The sequence below is a fragment of the Megascapheus bottae genome, chromosome 11 (assembly GCF_031878675.1).
Source record: "Megascapheus bottae isolate mThoBot1 chromosome 11, mThoBot2.hap1, whole genome shotgun sequence".
NCBI classification, from domain to species: Eukaryota; Metazoa; Chordata; class Mammalia; order Rodentia; family Geomyidae; genus Megascapheus; species Megascapheus bottae.
In genome coordinates this window covers 60020152-60041816 of record NC_143519.1, presented here as the reverse complement: position 1 = coordinate 60041816, position 21665 = coordinate 60020152, and the positions used below count along the sequence as shown (strand labels likewise).

The 21665-nt window shown below is 46.5% G+C and overlaps 1 long non-coding RNA gene across 2 annotated transcripts in view; it reads left to right on the top strand.

Annotated features, from left to right (window-relative positions):
* Nucleotides 1-21665, top strand: part of LOC150057229 (uncharacterized) — a 52251-nt gene that overhangs the window by 16651 nt on the left and 13935 nt on the right. The window contains exon 2 of one of the 2 annotated variants that reach the window (XR_016537162.1): nucleotides 18862-19052. The exons of the other annotated variant lie outside the window; for it this stretch is intronic. This is a non-coding gene — a long non-coding RNA (uncharacterized LOC150057229). The remainder of the gene's footprint in view (nucleotides 1-18861; nucleotides 19053-21665) is intronic. 2 annotated transcript variants of the gene reach the window in all.

Here is a 21665-nt window from a genome sequence, read left to right as displayed (position 1 = left end):
CTTGAACTCAAGGCCTGACCATGGTCCTTGGGCTTTCTCAAAGCTAGAGCTCTAGTACCGGAGACACAGCATCACTTCCTGCTTTTTCTGTGTATGTTGTATTGAGGAATCAAACCTGGGTCTTCGTGCATGCTAGGCAAGCATTCTACCAGTAGGCCAAACTCCCAGCTCCAAAGGGGGTTCTTGTAAATCAGTCTTTGGAAGACTCAGGATGTGGCTGGAGTCATGGTGAGGACTCAGGGTCACACTGAGATAAAACTGCAGAGAATCTGTGCTGAATTTGAGCTGAGCTAGGCCCAATCTGTGCTGAGCCTGTGTTGAGTCTATACTTAGCCTGCAAGGAGCCAATGCTTAATCTGTGCTGAGCTGAGCTTCTATGGGGTTTGTGCTGAGCTTCTCTTTCCTGATTCTGCACTGAACTTGTGCTGAGCTTATGTTGATCCTGTCAAGATTCTGTATTAAGTTTGCAAAGATGCTGTGCTATGATTGTGGTAAATTTTGGCTGGTTTCTTTGCTTAATCCTCATAGGATTTCAACTCTTACACCCATGCTGAAACCTGTGAACCTTTGCTGAATCTAGGAAGAATCCTGTGCTGAGTCAGTATTGAATCTACGCTAAGTCTTGAACCCTGTGTTGAGAGACTGCTAATTCTGTTAGGAGTTTGCAGTAAAACCTTGTGGAGCCAAAGGGGACCTCATGCTGAGCCTTTGAAGAGCCTAAGAGGAACACTAGGTTATAGTATAACATTAATACAGTCACAGAGTCTGAGGCTATGTTCAGCGAGTTGTAGGGCTAGTTGCATATTGAATGCTGTAGACTCAGGATGGGATCTTGACTTCATCTGACTTGAACTGTCCCTCCAGCACATCTGAGGGCCTCTGAGGCAGTGTATACCTCCAAGGACAAGGCTGTGTACTGCTCGCTGGGCCCCAGTGTTCTGCAGTATCTGTCCATAGCAGACACTTAGACTCCCCCCACCACTTTAGAGGAACCTGGTCTCCTGGCTGCTTGGTTACTCCCTCTAATCTACTGTTCTGTGTTGATTTGCTCATCCAGGCTCACTCCACAGTAAGGTCCATGGTGAGGACTTGTGTCACACAGTGGTGCACTTCTCTGAGGCACACTATGCCATCAATGCAATGATTCTCCTTTCACAGGGGAAGAAGGGCATCTTAGGCTTCCTTCATTCTGGTTCTCTTATTGCATAAGTCGAGCCCGGGCACATTCAGTCCTTACCAGAGGTGGCACAGAATGAGCCTGGTGGGCAAGGCAGAGGCTCTGGGCTGCCCTCGGGGCAGTAGGATCCGGCTGGGCACTTTCTCCGGTGGCTGTGGCAGGGCACAGGCAGTTGGTACTTGTGTAGTTGTCCAGGTCGAAGGGACGGGCTGTCCATGCCGCTGACACACAGAACCAGCCTGGGTGGAGAAAGGTGGGGTGGGGTGGGAACTGTTCTGAGGAGGTCAGGGACGGGCTCACCAGGCCTGAGGCCCGGCCTTCTCACAGCTGCTCTAGGGGACAGCTGGTTCTCATGACTTCAGGCCTGAGGCAGAAATGAGAAGCACAACGAGGATGAGTAGAGGCTTCTTAGGAAGCATGCTGGAGTCTCACCTGCATCGCACAGTCCTGAGGCCTGGGTCAGGTTCTCCTGTCCACAGTAGTGGCCTGGGGGGCAGGGTAGGCAGCTGTCCAGGCTGTGAGTCTGTGGGTCTGGGTTGTAGTAGCCCCGAGGGCAGGGGAACTGGGAGGCATGCTTGGTCCCTGAGAAGCAGAATTCATAGAAGGAGCAATGCCTTCTGGGTTTTGAGAACTGGAGCACAGTGTTGCAAGCTGAGCCTACAAACGCTGCAGGGCCTCCTTCCACCAGCCCTGCCCATGTCCTCACCTTGTGGGCAGTAGAAGCCAGCAGGACAAGGATGCTCACTGTAGTGGGTGACATTTTCAGGGCAGTAGTATCCGGCCGGGCAGGGAAAGCAGGAGGCCTGGCCAGGCAGGGAGTTGTAAGAACCGGCAGGGCAGGGATGTGGGAGGCTGGCTCCCTTGGGACAGAAGTGACCTATTGGGCAGGGGCCCCCATGGTCTGAGGAGCCTGAGGGGAAAGAAATTGAATGACTTCAGTCACAACAGCATGACCCAGAGTCTGCGGTGACTGTGTGGCACCAGCAAGCCACTATTGATCCAGGGGAAATATTTCCCAGAGTCCACTTTGGGGGAAGGTCAGCTGCCCTGAGCAGGGGTCAGACACTAGGACTGGGATTCCAGGACCTGATTGCTCAGTCTGCCCTGCATCTTGCATCCTGTCCTAGGACAGCCTTGGAACCCACTTGCTCAACAGGTGCCATCGATGTCTCCAGGAGGGATGATGCTGCACTCAGTTCTGCCCCTAGGTGGCCCACATGGTGGGCTCAATGAAGTACTCACTGACCAGAGGGCCCTGCTCCATTCTGCCCATCTTCTAGCACATCTAAGACTGAGTCAGTGAGTTTGGGTGGGCCTGGAGTGGACTAGGAGGATATAGGTATGATGGGATGGAGGAAGACAGGAGTTAGGCTGATGCCAGAGGACATGAACAGTAGTGAGGTAAGAGGTACTTTGGCTAATGGTAGTGTTCAGGCCATTCACACATGTCTTCTCAAACTGCCCAACACGCAGTCTCCACAACGGGGCTTGTATGTGAGGCAGGGCCATTCCCAAGGAAGCTTCATACCTGTAGGGGTTGGAGAGGATGCTCCTGCCAAACAGAAGTAGCCCGGGGCACAGGGTCCTGAAGGGGCGGTGAGGCCAGACGCAGCACAGAAACAGCCAGGGGGGCAGGCCAAACACTCAGAGGCCATGGTGAGAAACACCCTGGGGAGATAGGAAGAAACCTGGGAGAGGGACCAGAAGAGGCCAGGTGATAGGGAGATGGGTAGTGAAATGTGTAGGGTGGGAAGATGCACTCTGCTGGGGTGCCATTATGGGAATGCCATGTTATTCCGCCTCCTTTAGCTTCCTGTTCACAATGGATCCAGAGAGTCAGAGGCCCTGGGATAAGGCTTATTTCTCTCTGTCTCTGTCTTCATCTGTGTCTCCTTCTGCACATAACTCTCTCCTTATTGTATCCATCTCTCTCTCTCTTATCTCTCCTATCTGTCAGTCTCTCCTTATGACAGGGACCTCATTATAGTTGTCCTTCCCTGTCTAATCCCTAATTTTTGTTCATGCCAACCACAAACCTCCCTGACACCAACCATCAGAACGTCAGTTGGCCCTCAGTCATGAGCTTTAAAAGTGTCCCCTTTCTCTAGGTTGTCTTCTTTTGGGGACGCGATAGTCTTAGAATGTGGATGGGATCTCAAATAGGCTCAGGGAGGCAAATGGATTCTTCATTCTTCTCTCTTGGTATAATGCGTCTCAAGCTTGTAGGAACCACGTGGCCTATCCATCTGACCACTTTTCCTCCACTCCCCAACTCTCCACTCAAGCACAGGCTAAAGGGAGCCTTGATCTCGGAGATCAGCTTATCTATTGAAGTTAGGCCTGATTGGGCAGATGGTCAGTGGGCAGGAGGGCCAGGAGGCAGCCAGTTCTGTGTTTGGCGTAGGAAATGGCACTGACCGATCTGAGAAGGTGCCCACAGGGCACGGGAGGGGCACTTCCAGTCCTACTGGACAGAAGTGGCCGACAGGGCAGGGTGCCCCTGCTGTCCTACCAATGTCTTCATCATGGTGGAGGTCGCCCGTCACAGCTCCTGCCAACAGTGAGAAGTGGGGTGAGAGCTCAGAATGGCCTCCGCTTGGCCACAGCCACTTGCCGCTCACCCAGCTCTGCAGCAAGAATTTCAGAAGACAGGAGCAGAATGTGAAACTTGAGTGACTGCATCCTCCACAACTAGGGCGCCCTTAAAAGCAAAGGGATTCTGGCTTAACCTTCTCCTACAGGGACAATGGCTAGTGCTTGAGATTTGTCTCCTTTTCATTCATTACTGATAACCTAGGTGGAGAAGAAAGCAAAGGAGTCCAGGACCTTCCCATTTGGGGAAAGGTGTTACAGATACCTTTGATACTCTCAGGGTAGAATGGATTACGGAGTGTCACTGGAAGGTGCCAAAATATGGTAAGGCCTACCTGACAGCTATGTGGTGGCTTTTTGACTGCTTCTTTTTTGTTGTTGTTGTTTTTTTTTTAAATGTTCCCACAGCCTGATAGTCTGATTCTTTGGAGCTAAGAGGGAAAATCATTCTGATAAAACCTCCAAGATGTGGCATGATCCTATTTATCTGATTGTCCGCAGTGCAGACAGGATTGTGGGTTTAAGGACACATGTTGGTGCATGAGTGTAAGGAGATATGAGTGCAAGTAATGGTTGCATATAACAGTTTAAGGTATAGACGGAATAGTAGGGCATTTTCTGGAGTCCTGTTACTGACCTGAAGTCACAGAACAATACTAGTGATATCAAAGTGAGAGGGAGAAGCTTTTACTTCACTAGCTTTATTGGGGGGGGGGAGCTTGAATAGTGAGGCTAAAACCACAGTGGAGCATGACTCTAATAGGCTCTGAGCCCCATAGTCTCTCTCTCCCCACCCCTTCTTTTTTGTCGGTCATGGGGCTTGAACTCTGGGTCTGGGCATGTCCCTGAGCTCTTCAGCTCAAGGCTACTACCCCACCCCTGGTCCTGGACATTGTCCCTGAGCTCTTCTGCTCAAGGCTACTGCCCTACTCTTTGAGCCATAGCTCCACTTCCCATTTTCTAGTAATTAATTAGAGATAAGAGTCTCATGTTCTGGCCTGGGCTGGCTTTGAACTGCCATCCTCAGATCTCAGTCACCTGAGTAGCTAGGATTACAGGTGTGAGCCACCAGTGCCAGGCCCCCATAGTCTTTTTTTTCCTGTCCATCGTGGGACTTGAACTTTGGGCCCGGGCACTGTCCCTGAACTCTTCAGCTTAAAGGTACTGCCCTACTCCTTGAGTCACAGCCCCACTTCTGCTTTTCTAGTGGTTAAATTGGAGATAAGAGTTTCTCAATCTTTAGTGCCTGGGCTGGCTTTGAACTGCGATCCTCAGATCTCAACTTCCCCAGCAGCTAGGATTACAGGAGTGAGTCACCTCACGGGCCCCATAGTCTCTTTCTGAGGATGCTCCGGGCTACTGCTGGTATGTCAGAAGTAGCACACAGAAGGACTTCTGGGAATCCTCTGTCCTACAGCACAATCCCCAGAGCTCTCATATGGGCTTGGGGAGGGCCCCGCTGCACAGCTCAGCTTGAGATGCCTCTGGATTTACACAGATCTACTGGGCCTGGACTTCTCCCAATGGCTTTGGAAAACACAGAGCCAGGCTTGTCTTTTCAAGTGGGCATGTACAAATTCCTCCTCTCTAAGGCCCCTCCAGTCCACACACACGTGATCTATCACCTCCTTGTAATCTTCCGGTCTCAGGCAGCACTTACTAAGGTTTTCTGCAGGATCTTAACCTCCCAGACAGCTAGCCTAGCCGTGCCTCTCCCTGCCTGCTCTGCACCCCCTCTCCTTTGCAGCCCCATCAGTGCCAGTGTCCTCTAGCGCCCTTCTGGATTCTGTCTATTGCCTATTCATCTCAGCTCTGTGAGGAGGATACTCAACGCTCACGAGTGATGTCCCACATCACTTCCATTCTCTGCATAAAATCCCTTTGACCCCAGGCCAAGGGCAGCAGAAATAACTTCTAGCAAACTGCTATCCTCAAGTCCCAGACACAGTTTAGGATTCTCTTCCCAGGACAAATGCCACCTGCCCCCTCTCCTTATCTGCAGGACATGGGGGGCAATTCTTGACCTGGCCTCTGCCTTGCAAGGGCCTGGATGCCCTTTGGGGGCAGTAGTGATGAGGGGGGCAGGTCTTTTCCTGGGGTATCTCTTGGCCTAGGAAAGAAGAGGCTCTGGTCATTAAGGCCAGGCTCCTCCTTGTCTGTAGCAGGTTTCCAAAGCAACTTGAGTTCCGAGTACTTGTATCATTGCTGGGCTCCCAATCCAGGCTAGCCATAGTCACCAGGAAAGTCTCTGATGGTTGCTCCAGTGATGCACTTCTTAGGCAGTGAAATCTGGAGGCAGAGTAAGCTATAGACTGTGGCTTGTGTGTTGCAGCTTAGCTTTCCTCCCAGCTCAGATTCCTCCTGGCTCAGTCTGGCTGCATAGGATCAGCCTCCCCATGGAGCTGGCATTTTAGAGCCCCTTTAAATCTAGATTCTCAAATCCATGTCCCCTGCAGTCCACGGAGGCTGAGGTGTGAGTGGCAGGAACTTATGAGGAGTGGCACACAGGACCCTCACCCCGGAGGTTCACGGGGACTCTGAGGCTCTTCCTCAGAAGTGGATCTCAGTGCTATATCAAGAGGAAATAGGCCTTCCTGGGTGTCTGCCCCAGTCTTAGGTATAGCACTGCCTCACTCTCTTTTCCCTTCCCTTTCATGAAGATCTTGGGCCTGGGAAATCACAGGCTTCTGTGTGAGATCTCATCATCTCCCCATCTGTCCTCCATTATATCTCCCTCCTTATCCCTTCTCTTTAGCCTAAGCTTGGCCACACTGGCCTGGGCAGATACCTGAGAACACTGATGCTAGCTCTCTCCAGCTTTCCTGCCACTCAGGCATTGGGGTTTTCTGGGACTACTGGATACTGTTTCTGTAAGCCCCTCACCTGGACTTGCAGAGGTGGGCTCGCTGGTTGCAGGTTGGCAGGAAAGGCAGTGGCTGTGGTCTTGAGCTCCTCTCTCAGCATTCCAAGAGTCAGGTGGGCAGGAACACTGTCTGAGGTGCTTTGTAACAGCAGAGCAGAAAAGGCTAAGTAGATGGAGGCTCTGAAAGGAAAACCTCTCCTGGGGAAGACTGAGGGTTTCTTCTTACTAGTTTCCTTACTGGGCTTCCTCAGTAAGTCCATAAGTACTTACCATAGTACTTATTAGGATATCATTCAGGAGATACAAATTCCAGGCAACCTTGACTTATGCCTTGAGATTTTACAATGTGTTGAGATTTTTTTTCATAGCTTAAACTGTAAAGGAATTGTTAATTACCTGACTTGTCTAGAATTATGACTGCTAATTCATAATTCTCCCTGCCCAGCTCAGTGCAGCACAGTCACCCCTTGTCTCCTGCTCTCACGGGAATCATACTTTCAATGGTAACAACTTTAGTTGTTTTATTGTTAAGTAACCTAGTAATCCCAACTGTATTTGCTAATAGTACTGATATATAACTTTAACTGGGGTAAGTTACGCCTTCAATATCTTCTATTATTAAAACTGTCTATTCATCACCTACATTTTTATCAGTTAATATATATCTATCATTTTATTGCTTAACAAATCAATTTATCATCTATCTGTATAAGATCAAAGGGGATGTCCATTCTGATGGGGAGAATTCATGTTACTTCAGGCTTCAGGCATGTGTGCACCCGAGCTTTTGAACTGAATTGCCTGCACAGACCACTGTGCAAGTGCTGGCCTTGTGAAATTCACTAGCCTTTTGCAGCAACTGTAAAATGAGATCTCCTCTGTCTCTCTTAAATTTCCCAGGCACTGAGAATGTGCCCAATTTCTTTCATACAGCTACTGCTTTAGCAATCATAATTCTAGACAAGTCAGGTAATTAACAATCCCTTTACAGTTTAAGCTATGAAAAAAAATCCCAACACATTGTAAAATCTCAGGGCATAAGTCAAGATTGCCTGGAATTTGTATCTCCTGAATGATATCCTAATAAGTACTATGGTAAGTAATATAATTGCCCTGGACTAAACTGGTTTTATCATGGCGGATCTACTGTCATGTATCTACCTTATAATTAAGTAAACCATGCATTTACTAATCATCTATCTGGTTATATGTATATCTATGTATTTTTAAATCTGTATCATTAATCATCTAATAATTGATAAATCTATCATGAATTAATCATCTACTCATCGAACAGTGGACCTACTTGCATATCACAAATAATACTATCCCACTCAGGTAATTTTTCATATCCTTGCATAGATATTTTTCTGTTACTAGATCTCATCTTTGTTACTGTTTTTTTTAACTTATAACTTTCTATGATTTGAACACTTTCACATATATGACATTTCTTCTTTATTGTGTTTTATTGTCAATAACTTTTTCTCTTTTACAGGTTCTTTCTACATTGGATTCAGAGCAAAAACTGCCTGATCCAAATCACTCTGTTATTTTCTCTCTCTCAGTCTGTCTTTCTGTCTCTCTTTGTCTGTGATGCTACAACTCAAAGCCTTATGAATGCAAGGTAAATACCATTAAGCCCCAACCCCCGATTCCTGCCTGGGCTCCTGCTATCCTCTGAGAAACTTGATAGTACTGAGATGAAATTGTTCTTGTCAGACCAGAACATTAGATCTGGGAAGTTATAAAGGATGCAAATTTACAGCTGCCAGACTGAGATCTTTCTAAAGGTACCAAAGAAATACTGTCATGTTCTCTTTGTTTGGACTTCGTCCACAGGGAAGTATATTTCTGCAATGAAGAATTTCTGCACTGTTATCTTTTTTTTTTTTTTTTGTCAGTCGTAGGACCTAAACTCTGGGCCTGGGTTCTGTCTTTGAGTTCTTCAGCTCAAGGCTAACACCCTAATCCTTGAGCCACAGTGTCATTCCGGTTTTCTGATGATCAATTGAAGATAAGCATTTCATGGACTTTAGTGCCAAGGCTGGCTTTGAACTGCGATCCTCAGATCTCAGTCTCCTGAGTAGCTAGGATCACAGGCATGAGCCACCGCTCCCAGCTTGCAATGAATTCCTTAACAAGATGCTCTCCAGGGCTTCTCCAGCAGTGAGGTGAGGGCTAATCTGCCTTGGAGTTCTAAGACCTTTGTATCCAAACAGCTCTTATAACCCGTTCCCCATTTTTATTACCCTTGAGTCTGCCCTGTGTGGATTCCTTTTATTGTTGGTCGTGGGACTTGAACTCTGGGCCTGGGCATTGTCCCTGAGCTCTTCAGCTCAAGGCTGCCACTGTACCCCTTGAGCCACAGTGCTACTTCTGGTTTTCTGGTGATTAACTGCAAATAAGGGTTTCACAGACTTTAGTGCCTGGGCTGGCTTTGAACTGAGATCCTCAGATCTCAGCCTCCTGAGTAGCCAGGATCACAGGTGTGAGCTACTGCTTCCAGCCCAGTGTGGATTCCTATAAGTGTTCTTGATGTTTTCAAGTTAATGTTATCCTTTGGAGAATCACTATGGTTTGCATTGGGTAATGAGTATCTGACGTGGCCAAAATTTGTCAGTGTCTGGAGCAGGAAAGAGCATGACCTAAGAGATGCTGTGTGAGTCAGGAGAGACCTTGTGGGGCCAGAGTCATGGGTGGGTCTCACAGTGGGAACTTTTCTCTCCCTATGTGGCCCCACTTTCTCCTTCTTGCCAGAACTCCTAGTGTCTATGACAGAGTCCTGGGCCCTCTGGGAGTATCCTAAGGGACCTGGCAGTGTTGGCTTTGCTGCTGTGGTGAGTTTGCACCACTACCTTGCCTGGGGCAACATCCCTTCCTATTCTAGATGGGAGATAGTGTTCTGGGGCCTGTGGGCTGGCACATGTGGGGATCATAAAAGTGGGCAAGCACTAGATAAATGGAAGTGCTAAGAATGGAGTGTGGTGAGCACGAAGGACAAGCCCTGTCTCAGTAAATATACGGTGGACAATATGAACTGCAAGGATTCTTCTCAGCTCCCCTTCCTGGAAACCTAGGACATACTGGTCAAAGTACACAGTTGGGGACCTGTTCTGCAAGCCCCTATTGCCTCCCTCAGCTCAGGTTGCTTTCCTGAGTTCCCGTCATGAGCTCCACTGATAAGAGAAGCCTGCAAAAATGGCAATAGCAGTGCCTGGAGAGGGTCCATGTAGTATCATCTCCTCTCTATGCAACCACAGGTAGTTGTTTCTGGCAGAATGGCATGGTATGGGAGTAAAATGCTGACTGTGAATGGAGGATATGATGACTTCTCTGGGTGTAGAAAGAAGACATAGGCTCTTGCCTGTAATAATCTGGGGGGAAATGAAGGCCAGATGATCTTATCACCTATAGTTTCTGCAGAGAGCACTAAATGAGGTATCTAGCCAGGCTCATGGCAATGTCTGTGGAGGAAGATGTCAGCATAGGAACTCTGCGTAAGGCTTGCCTGAAAGATTCTGAAAGATTCACTCTCACTCTCCTTCAGCCCTTGGACTTCACTTGGCAGGGATGGGATAGGAGGAGGTGTCCAGGCCATCTTTGGGCTAGCCCTGCTTCGAAGTACACAAGGACACTTATACTGGGGACACTTATAGAGAATCTGGCTTGCAGGACACAGGGGACAGATAGACCATTACCTGCTTAGTACCTGGAACTGGAAGTGTCCCTGGAGAAGGAGGGAGTGCTGAAGAATAGCAATAGTCCAGGGAGATTTCCTACAAGGGATTTTGACCTTTATACAATTGGCAGCCTGCCTCAGGTCTGCAGCAGGCTCTAGAGAATTTAAAACCAGTCAAATCAGGATGCTTCTCAAAGATAATTCTTCTAGTTTGCTTATTTCTTTTTGTTCCTTCCTTTCTCCCTTCCCCCTTCCTTCTTTCTTTCCTACCCTTCCTTTCCTCCCCCCCCCCGCAGGGGGGTATGTATGAGTACGTATTTGTGTGTGTATGAGTGCATGATTTTCATTGAGTCCCTGGCCTTGTATTTTTTGTTGCTGTCTCAAAAAAAAAAAACCCAGAAAAATGTGATACAGTATTTTTCTTGATTCTGGTTCTCTTTTAAGGCTGGATCAAGTTACTATATATTATTACCTTCTTCCCTATCCCAGCTCAGAGCAAATTCTCTCCAGTTCAAAATCTGGAGTAGGGGGATGCTTGTCATTCTTGCTACCTGGAGCCTTGGCTCTGGCCATTGTGTTTCCTGTGTCCTGCCTCTATTTAGGCAGCTGGGTTCTGAGGATATGATAAGGCTTTGCTCCTTGTGGAACCCCTGATGGCAAAGACAATGATGAACTCTAGCAGGAATGAAATGCATGGTAATGACTTGGCTTCTTGTCTTCCCTTACCATGGACAGGGCACAGGCTCGTAGGTCCCACTGGGGCATAGGGACTCTGGAGAGCAAGGTGCACTGTCCTTCATCTGGCCTCTGCTTGGGGAGCTGTTCATGTCCACTGGGCAGACGAACTGGGCATCCCACTTCATATCTGATTCGGAGAGAAAGAAATTGGGAGACATGATAGGAAGTCAAATCTGTGTCATTCTACACAGCCACTCCGTAGCTACTTCCTGGGGATAGTTTTCCAGGGGTGGTTCTTAGAGATGGAGCAGGGATCAGGGGTGCCAACTCCCCAGGATTCAGCCTTTAGGAAGCCACCAGACTGAGATGTTCTAAAATAAACTGTGAGGATACACAGAAGCTGACCCATCTCCTCTAGCCTCAGCTTGCCAATGGCCTCCCCAAGAGCTCTGTCTCTCCTTCTGAAATCTGGGCTCAATATCTGCAATTCCCCGGAGGTCTTATCTTCTACAGAGGAGGTGAGAGGTTAACTCACCGCATCCATACCAGCCTTCCCACATACTTCCTAACAATCCCCCCAAATTTTGTCAAAAGAGGAGCTGATTTCTTCAGCTTGTAGCAGTAATGTCTCTGAGGGTTCTTGGGCTCCACTGTGTCAGAACTAGTCTTGGGGATACCATATATATCCTTGTTGTCAGCATGGCCCAGTTACTCCCGATGCCCATGGGATGCTGGAACTAGGTGGGATCTTTGGTACTCAGGGTCATAAAGGCCAGCTAAGTAAGGGGTGTGGAGTCTGTCTAGCTTCTTCCCCTCCCAGGTTTTTGCTAACACAGTCTTGGACTAGAAGACTACTGCCTCTTTCCATCCATTTTCCCTGGTAGATGATATGGTCAAGGACATTGGGGATGGGACATCTTGGTCAATAGCCCCTAAATTTAGCTACGCTATCCATGGCAGCAGGTGGAAGGGCCGAGTGTCATTTATGGACCTATCCTGGAGGTATCCTCACAATTAAGTAGATGGTGTTTTTGTAGGGAATGAAAGAGTTTTAGACCTGGATCTATTTTTCTGGCCTCCTGCCTTCTCCATATCAAGGCAGAGTCCTGTAGGCTCAAAGCTCTATATCCTCACTCACCAAGAGCCATTCTCTGTCAAGTATGATAGAGGGAGACCCATAATGGGAAAGCCTAGAATGCAGCCTTGGGGCTGGAGGACCTCAGAGGACATGAGAACCTAAACTAGCTAGTGAGTGGGAGTTTGGTATCCATCAGCAGAGTCCAGTCTTCTGAGCATCATGGTTAGATTCTGTCAAATCCTGCTCTATAGCTTTCACAGAATCCATGTCTCCCTGAGCTCCCTTTGCCAAGGGGAAAAGACAAGATATGGATTCCCCAGTACCTCCAGAGTATGGGGATTCTGATCATGTGATTGGCTCAGGGATCCTGACACAGGTTTTAGATCCTCAGATTAACTGAAACTAAGCTGTGATCTGGAGGCAAAGCCTTTGCTGCTTGAAGAAGAGGTAGGATTTGGAGAAGCCTTGACCTGAACTAACCCTCTGCAAGTGATCAGGGAGACCCCTGACTTCTTCTTGTGAGTCCATCCGTCTTGAGAAATGGAAAAGCACTCACCCAGGAAGGCACTCTGTGTCTGGCTGTGTTAGCCCAGCCTGCATGCAAGTTCTGACTGCTGGCCTCAGGGTGTGATCCACAACTTCATCCTCACCTGAGTGGAATCCAAATATACATAGCTGGGATGGGATGAGGCAAGTGTCTTTTTGAAGGCAAAATTGTCCAACAAGGCTCCACAGACACAAGCTGAGCACTAGGAAGAGAGCAATTACCTTTCTAAAGGAAAGCAGAAAAGAGAAAGCCATAGAAGCTCCCCAGCTTTTGGCCACACATGATTCTCCTTTGGACCTAGGAGTGCAGGTATTTTGCCACCTTCCCTATTTACAGGAAGGAACCTGAAGTGAAGTGCAGGTTCTTTCCTTATGACCAAAATCTATTGGCCATGGATATGGCCTCTGCTACTTTTGGGACATTTCTCTGTGGTCCTAGGAGCTCCCAAGTAGGGACAGCCAGTGGCTTTTGAAGAGGAGGGAGCATTATGGATTACATCAGGACTTGGGTCCTCATCTTGGAGAGAGTCTAAAAGCTGAGCATAACGTGCACACTGAGAGTGTGGTAGAAAGAGGGGGTGGTGTTACTCCAAGGAAAAGGGAAGATTGTAGACTTCTGCTCTCTGCAAAAGTCACTCCCTTGGCTAGAAACTCTTGCAGCTTAGCCTTTTCTCCAAGAAATCTCCTGGATCCCTGACTGAGTAGGCACCTAGTGATACCTTTGTTTGAGTTTCAAGGCCGGTCTCTACCTGTCAGCTTAAGAACAAGTCCTAAGTCTGTCTCCCTTGGATGAGATGCTTCAAGCAGTATTTACCTAGTGCCCAACACATGCTGGTGCTGGAAAAGAGTGTGTTACAAAGAAGCATAGGTAGATAGGGGCTGGCGGTGAGGCTCAGCCCTCCATACTAGTGTTACTGCATGAGGCCAACCCCTGTTGGCTTTCCTACCACTGCAGAGGAAACTTCAGGCCCTTCAGAGGCAGCTGCATTTGGCTGAAACCCTCACTGACTCCAGGTAAGATTTCTTGTTTGGTGTTAATATCCAAGTCATTGTGGACTCACGAATTGAACTGCAATGTCTTATCTGTGGCTGTATTCTCACTGATGGGCAGAACCACTTGACTTGTCTGTCTTAAGTTCCTCTTTAGTTTAGCACCATCCACTGCTATAACTGGTTTCCCCTTAGCCCTGGCACCTGATACCTCCACTACACACCAAGGAGTTGTGGAGGAGATAAAAAAGAAACTGGGAATCCCACTGTTTGGGCAGTAATAGAGATGGGTGTGGTTTAAATCTTGTTCCTTTATTCTAAAACCAAATGCAGTAAGAGGAAGGATGTAAGAGCAGCAGGAAACAATGAAATAGAATAAAGAAACTCCATAAAATAACAGGTTAGTTGTTTGAAAAACAAGTCACATTGATAACATTCCAATTAGACTAGTGAATAGGAAAGGTATAGGCAAAATACCCATTTTAGGAGAAAAAGAGAATGAGACAGTGAAATGCAGATGCCCTACTTAAAGATCAGCAGGAATATAGGATAAGATGATCTATGATTATCAGTTTATATGACATAAATGGACAGGTTCTACAAAGGGATAAGCATAGCCAAATGTCCTGGGAGAAATAAGAAGTTTGAACAACGTTAAATGCATTACAGAAACTAAATCTGTCACCGAAGACCTTTCCATTAAGAAATCTATAAGCCCTATAGCTTTACAGTTAAACTCAGGAGAAAAGTCAAACCAGATTGCCATGACTTTTGTCAGCAATTAAAGGGTGGGTAAATTTACGAGTCCAAGAAGAAAAGTAGAAAATAAACTAGAAAACAGAAACAAATTAGACAAAAATGCTACAGATGAGAATTCCTTATAAATAGGATCTTATGAAATATAACCAATAAGACATATTAGCAAATCAAACATGTAATAAAATATCACGACCACGTGAAGTTGTGAAGATGTTTTAGCATTCAAAACACATGATACTCCACATCATATTGGAATAAAAAGATAAAATTTATATAGTCAGCTCAATAGATAGATATATAGAAAAAACATCTTAGATAATTCAGTATTTATGATATGAACTCTCATCAAGCTATAAATGGAAAGAAACATCCTTAATCTGATTGAAGGCTTCTAAAACAAACATGCATTATGGTGTCAAAGTGACTGTTCTTGTATAAGATCTAGAATAAAACATGGACATCTGCTTTTATTCAAAATAGTTTTAGAGGGCCGGGAGTTTGGCCCAGTGGTAGAGTGCTTGCCTAGCATGCACAAAGACCCGGATTCAATTCCTTGGTACCACATATATAGAAAAAAAAGCCAGAAGTGGTGCTGAGGCTTAAGTGAGAAAGTCCAAGGACAGTGCTCAGACCCTGAGCTCAAACCCAAGACTGGCAAAAAAAAAAGAACAAAATAGTTTTAGAGTTCCTAAACGGTGTAATAAGGCAAAAACAAATGAGAGACATGTAGATTGAAAAAGGAAAAGTTAAATCATCTTTATTCATAGTTAAAATGATTATAATTGTAGGTAAGGAAAGAATTCTAAGACGTCTACATAAGAACTAATATAATAGGAGTTAGGAGTGTGGCATAGTGGTAGAGTACACACCTAGAATGTATGAAGCCTTGAACTCAGGCCCTGAGTTCAAACACCAGGACTGTCAAAAAAAAAGACCTAGGCAGGAAAGTGTGAGACTCACTCTCCAAAATCCCCAATCAAAAGCAGGGTTGGAGATATAGCAAGGTGAATAAACATGAGCTAAACATAGCTAAAATAAGAGAAAAGGGTATGGTTGGAGGATATAAGTTTAATATTCACAATGAATGATTAGAGATGAAATAGAATATACAATATCAATATCATTATCATAGTATAAAAACATGGAATAGTTATTTATAAATTTAGCTTAAAAATGGAAGGTCAGGACAGGAGTTTGGCCTAGTGGTAGAGTGCTTGCCTAGCATGCAAAAAGACTGGGGTTCTATTCCTTGGTACCACATACACAGAAAATCCAGAAGTGGTGTTATGGCTCAAATAACAGAGATCTAGCCTTGAGAAAGTACAAGGACAGTGCTCAAGCTCTGAGTTTAAGCCCAAGGACTGGCAAAAAAATAAATGAAGGGTCAGCAGGGAGTTTTGGCCTAGAGGTAGAATGACGCTTAGCATGCACAAAAACCTGGATTTTGATTTCTTGGTACCACATATGTAGAAAAAGCCAGAAATGGTGCTGTGGCTCAAGTGATAGAGCTCTAGTCTTGAGGACAGTGCTCAGGCCCTGAGTTCAAGCTCCAGGACTGGCTACAAAAGAAGGATCTACACATTAAGAACTGCTGAAGTGACACAAGCAGGAAAGATCAGAAGCAGTATTGAACAATGTTCAATATTCTTCTGCTTAATACTTGTACTTGGTCCTTCCTCCCTATCATTTCATTCAGTCCTCAACATAACCCTAAACGTGGAACAGGACTCTCTTTCAACAGGTTGTAGTACATGTGTGAGTCCTAACTCAGGACTCAGGTTAGCTGTACTCTGGCCCTCAGAGATCACTTGGGATCCAGGGTAGGGTAGAGATGTTATAAGGCCAGACCATGCCCTGGGTGTGGCCTCATATGTTTATATACAGAATAAGGTTTATAACCCAATACACATACTTAGTCCTCGCAGTAGCCATATTAGCAAGTAATAGATAAGAAGTGGGTTTGAGCTCAAAGCAATTAGGTTCTTAGGGCCTAGGCCCTCGGTTTGTTTATGGAAGGTATAGTTGCTTTGACAATGTGAGGCCAGTCCTGGGCTTGGGCCTGGCACTGTCCTTGAGTTTTCTCAAGGCTAGAGCTCTACCACTTGTGCTACAGCACCACTTCTGGCTTTTTTTCTGTGTATGTGGTACCAAAGAATCAAACCCAGGTCTTTCTGCATGCTAGGCAAGCACTCTACCACTAGGTCAAACTCTCGGCCCCGGCTATTCAGCACTTTGAAGCCGGAAGGGGAAAGATCTTTTGAGCCTACGAGCTTGATATTATCCTGAGCAACAAATGACCCTGGATTTTTTTTCAGCCATGGGATCCCACTACAAACCCATCAAACAAATGGAGAGAGCTTCCCAATGCTGGAATTTCAGCCTCCTAAACCATAAGCTAAATAAACTTTCTTCACAAGTTCCCCAGTCTCCAGTATACTTTTAAATTAAAAAATATAGAACCTAAGGATGTTTCCAGATGTTCTCAGGGCCTCCATTCCAGTCTTACTTTTAGGGCAGGGATGGTAGTTAGGACATCTGTCCATAAAGAAGTAGCCTATATGGCAGGTGACACAGTTGGCGCCATTTGTTCTTGGCCTCTGTTCAGGTGAATACTTCTGAGGGATGACAAAGAAGTTCAGAACAAGAAGGAAACTGGCTACTCTTGCAAGTTGCAGCCCCACCTCAGGTGCTAATTTTGCAGAATATTTTTGACTATCCCTAGCTCTTCTGTGTCTGCTTTCTCTGTTACAAAACACGGCCTGCATGTGTAATGGGAAGGTCATTACTGTGATTTGTTGGGCTTGCTTCGATCTAAGACTGCTTAGATATTTGTGGCTCCAGATCCTGTAGCTGTTGCCAGGCCCCTACTCTGGGGAACAGCCCATTTCAAGGCCCAGAGGCCTACCTAACCCTCCTCAATACTCAGTGCTACACAATATGAGCAACTTGTGGTGGGCTAGAATGTGGCTTCATTGTGGAGTGGTGACTACGGGTTCTCCTTTCTCCATGGTTTCTCCTTTCATTAAATGTCACATGGGAATGATGCCTCTGAACTCATTATTTGCATGTATAGCATCTCATTGACTTCACAGCAGCTGTTCAGGTGTATTATGGTTTTCAGGTTATACTGAATTAAGAACATTGCTATTTTAGGCTTACATAAGTCAGATAGAGTAAGGTCCTGGTCCCTGGAGTTTCAGATGCTTCTGCTCGTCCTTAAGGAGCAATGAGATAAATAGGTATATCATCTCAATTCCAGTCACTTACCTGGCTGTCTCTGCTCTCTGAAAATTCCAAATGCTCCTTGCAGGGTCTAGTAGGACATGGACACAGAGCTGTCTTCCCATCCGGGCAACTGTAAAGGCCAAAGGAAGCCAAGAGACTGAGGAGAGGTCTCACATCCTCGAAAGGGTACTAGCTGAGGACCTCTTTGCCTTGGTATGAGCAAGATTACCCTAAGAAGCTGAGAGTTTGGCCTAGTGGTAGAGTGCTTACCTAGCATGCACAAAGACCTGGGTTTGATTCCTCCATACAACAAACATAGAAAAAGCTGAAAGTGGGCTATGGCTCAAGTGGTAAAACTCTAGCCTTGAGAAAAGCCCAAGGACAGTGCTCAGTCTCTGAGTTCAAGCTCCAGGACTGGCAAAATAAAAAAGAAAATAAGCCCTGAGATCCTTCTCATTGCTTAGATATCCTATCACCAGGCCCACAGTCTGGCCCATTATCCCTCTTCCCACTAGCTCCCACTAGAATGGAGAAAGGAGGGTGTCCCTGATTGGGTAACCAAGACAGAGATAATGGTCATCTTAAATGGGCCCATGACAAGGTGAGTATTACTCAGTTTGTACAGTGGACTTGCTGTCCATTCAGGGACCATCCTAGGGTCTCTGGGGTCCCCCCAGCTAGAGCTATGAGGTCCCAGGATGAGGTGTGATCTTTGTTTCATCTGAGGATGGACCCTAACAGCAGGAGTCAATCTTGGTGAGCATGAGAAAACTTGTCTCAGAAGAAGAGTATCTGAACATGAGCCCAAGTTTTCAAGTGTAGCCTTACTTAGGTTGCAGGAGGGCAGAGACAGACCAACACTAACTCTTCCTGGGTCTAGCTTTTGTCCCAGTCTGAAGTTCAATGTGTTATGTCCTTTGAGAGTTGTAGAAAATCAGTCTGCTAGAATCCCAGGTATTCTAGGCTGAGCTGGTGGCACTTACAGCCCTCACATTCAGGAATATCTTAGAGAAGACCTGGCACATTTCTCTCCCCATACTCAAACAACCCAAGCTTCCCAAGTCCCCCCTTCTTTCCTGAGTCCAGATGTGTACTTCTTACTGGCATCCCACAGGATACTCTAGGCAATTGCTGGCCAGAGAATGCTGGTCTGGTGGGCACATGAGTAGACACTGGCAGAGACAATCAGCTCCACTGTAGGAAGAGAGGATGGTGGACCCTGCAGAGAGCAAAGGATTGGCTTCAGTGACCTGCTTTCTGTTACTCTGTAGAGTTTCCCTGGTCTGCTCTCTGTATTGGAGCTATGACTTCAGCACCTACTAGAAATTGCTGACAAACCTGAACCAGAATTACAAGAGACTTCTTTGCTACATACATGGAATAGCAGTGGCGTCGGGAAGGAGGACTGTTCTAGTTACAGCACCATGAGATAAAGAAAGAGAAAGAAAGACACAGAGATCGGGTAACAAAGTCCAAAATTACCTGAGAGCCCTGCACCCTGGTAATGTGACACTGTAAGATACAATGGCATTATTACCCTCTACTGATAGAATGTCTGCACCATGGAAGAGCAGAACCAGCATCTCATTCTATGTACTTTTATTCCTCTCATTTTATATGTGGTGAAGCTAACATCAGCAATGTTGAATGACAAGTTGCATAGCAACCCGGGGTCCATTAGGCTTTTTCCTGTGCCCTCCACATTTCAGGCGGCCTGAGGAGAAACTCTCCTTCCTGCTCTGGCCATGCCTCTGCGTTTCCCAGAATACCTGTGCTGGCAATAAGGTGGCAACTGAGCTTTGTTTTCTTTCTATCCCTTATCTTTTTTTTTTTCATTGTGGGATATGAACTCTGGGCCTGAGTGTCCCTGAGCTCTTCAGCTCAAGGCTACTGTCTTCTCCTTTGAGCCACAGTTCCACTTCCAGTTTTCTGGTGGTTAATTGGAGATAATAGTCTAATGGACTTTAGTGGCTGGGCTGGCTCTGAACTGAGATCCTCAGATCTCAGCCTCCTGAATAGCTAGGATTATAGGCGTGAGCCACCATGCCCAGCTTTTGAGCTTTGTTTTCTAACTGCTCAGTAAATCATTACAAAGCTTTTTGGGGGAGGTTGTATGTCTCAGTGGGGTAGACTGGAGGCTTTAGAATAAGAGAGACCTGGCTCAAATCCTATGTCTTCTAGTATTCACAGGCAACCTGAGAGGCAGTTTAGCTGTTTTTCTTAGCTTCATTTTTTGTTGTTGTTGGTTGTGAGCCTTGAACTCTGGGCCTGGTCATTGTCCCTGAGCTCTTCAGCTCAAGGCTACCACCCTACCCCTTGAACCACAGTGCTACTTCTGGTTTGGGGGTGATTCATTGGAGATAAGAGTCTCTCAGACTTTGTGTGTGTGTGGGGGGGTGTCATCAAGCTTGAACTCTGGGTCTAGGCACTGTCCCTGAGCTGTTCAGCTCAAGGCTACCATCCTACCCCTCAGCCTGGGCATTGTCCCTGAGCTCCTCAGCTCAAGGCTACCACCCTACCCCTCAGCCACAGCCCCACATCCCATTTTCTAGTGATTAATTGGAGATAAGAGCCTGTTGGTCTTTAGTGCCAGAGCTGGGGTTGAACAGCGATCCTCGGGTCTCAGCCTCCTGAGTAGTTAGAATTACAGGCATGAGCTCCCACACCCAGCTCTCACAGACTTTTTAGTGCCCCGGCTGACTTTGAACTAGGATTTTCAGATCTTAGCCCCTGAAAATCTAGGATTGCAGGCATGAGCCACTGTGCCCAGCCTCAGCTTCATTTTTATCATGTGCAAAATAGACTCTGATATCTCTGAAAAGTGTAATATACCAACAAAATTTTTGCATATATACTAGTGTTTACTGGTTTGGAAGAACTACAGGTGCCCATTTCATGTGATGCACGATGTAGTTCTCTGCCATTCAGGGGAGGCAGATCTTTCCCAAGGACACATTAACTGCAACCAGGCCAGACAGAACATCTCAAAGTCAACTATGTTTCCAGCTCTCAGAGAAGGTGTGGAGTAGAAGGAAGAAGACTTGGGAAGGAAGCAAGGTGCCTGAGTCTGGGAAAGAGGGATGCTTGTAGGGCAGAGACACAGTTTTTGTTAGAGAAATCCAGAAGAGGAGGCCAGTAGTGCGCTCTCCTACTGCTTATTCAGAACACTGTTGAGTAGCATGGAAAGTCACTGCTGGTTTGTACCTGACCCCGACACTTGTTGCTAACCTATTCTTGGCCATGAGATTTACCTCTCTGAATCCTATCTACTCATCTGAAAGCTTCACTTGGAGGTATGCACAGAGTTGCTCAGAAACAGACAGAAGTAAATGGAGCTGCTCTGTGTCACATACCCAACACCCAATGAGCCATAGAAGCTTGAATCCCAAGACATTATATTAGACCCACCTGCAGAGATAATGGTGAGGAGAGGGATCATGGCCCTGCAGATCCCAGGTTGTTCCATTTGGGGACAGTGGCAGGAAATGCTGGGCAGGAGAATGTGCAGGGTCCTTGTTATGCATGGGTAGAAGCCCGTGACACATCATGTGCAACCTGATCTAGGCTATGCTCCACAGCCCCGGGGACATGTGGCCTCCCTGAGAGCACCAGATCAGGAGTGGGGCCTGCTTTGTGTCTAGCTCTCTCCTTCTAGCCTTCTGGGGATCGCCTGTCAGGCTCCATTCCCTGGATGATGAGCTGGTTGTGAGATTCTAGACCTTACTCTTCTATGTCTCAGTTTCATGCCAACCAAGGGAGGTGAGGAGAGAGGCCACCCATAGCTGTAAGGAGGGCTCAGTGAGATGTTTTCCCAGTACGAAAAGCATGTGTTCTCTCAGCATCTTTCCTCTCTCTTCTTTCTATGCACCATGGACTTTTTTTTTCTTAGAAAAGAATACATTTGATTTTTCTCTAGAGTCTCACTCATAATTAAGTATTTACATCTTTCTCCTATAAATATACCTCTTCCTTTTCTGTGCTGGTCCTAAGGCTTGGACTCAGGACTTGGGAGCTGTCCTTGAGCTTTTTTTTTGGAATCAAGTTTAATTGGCATGATAAAGTATCTTTGGTCTGT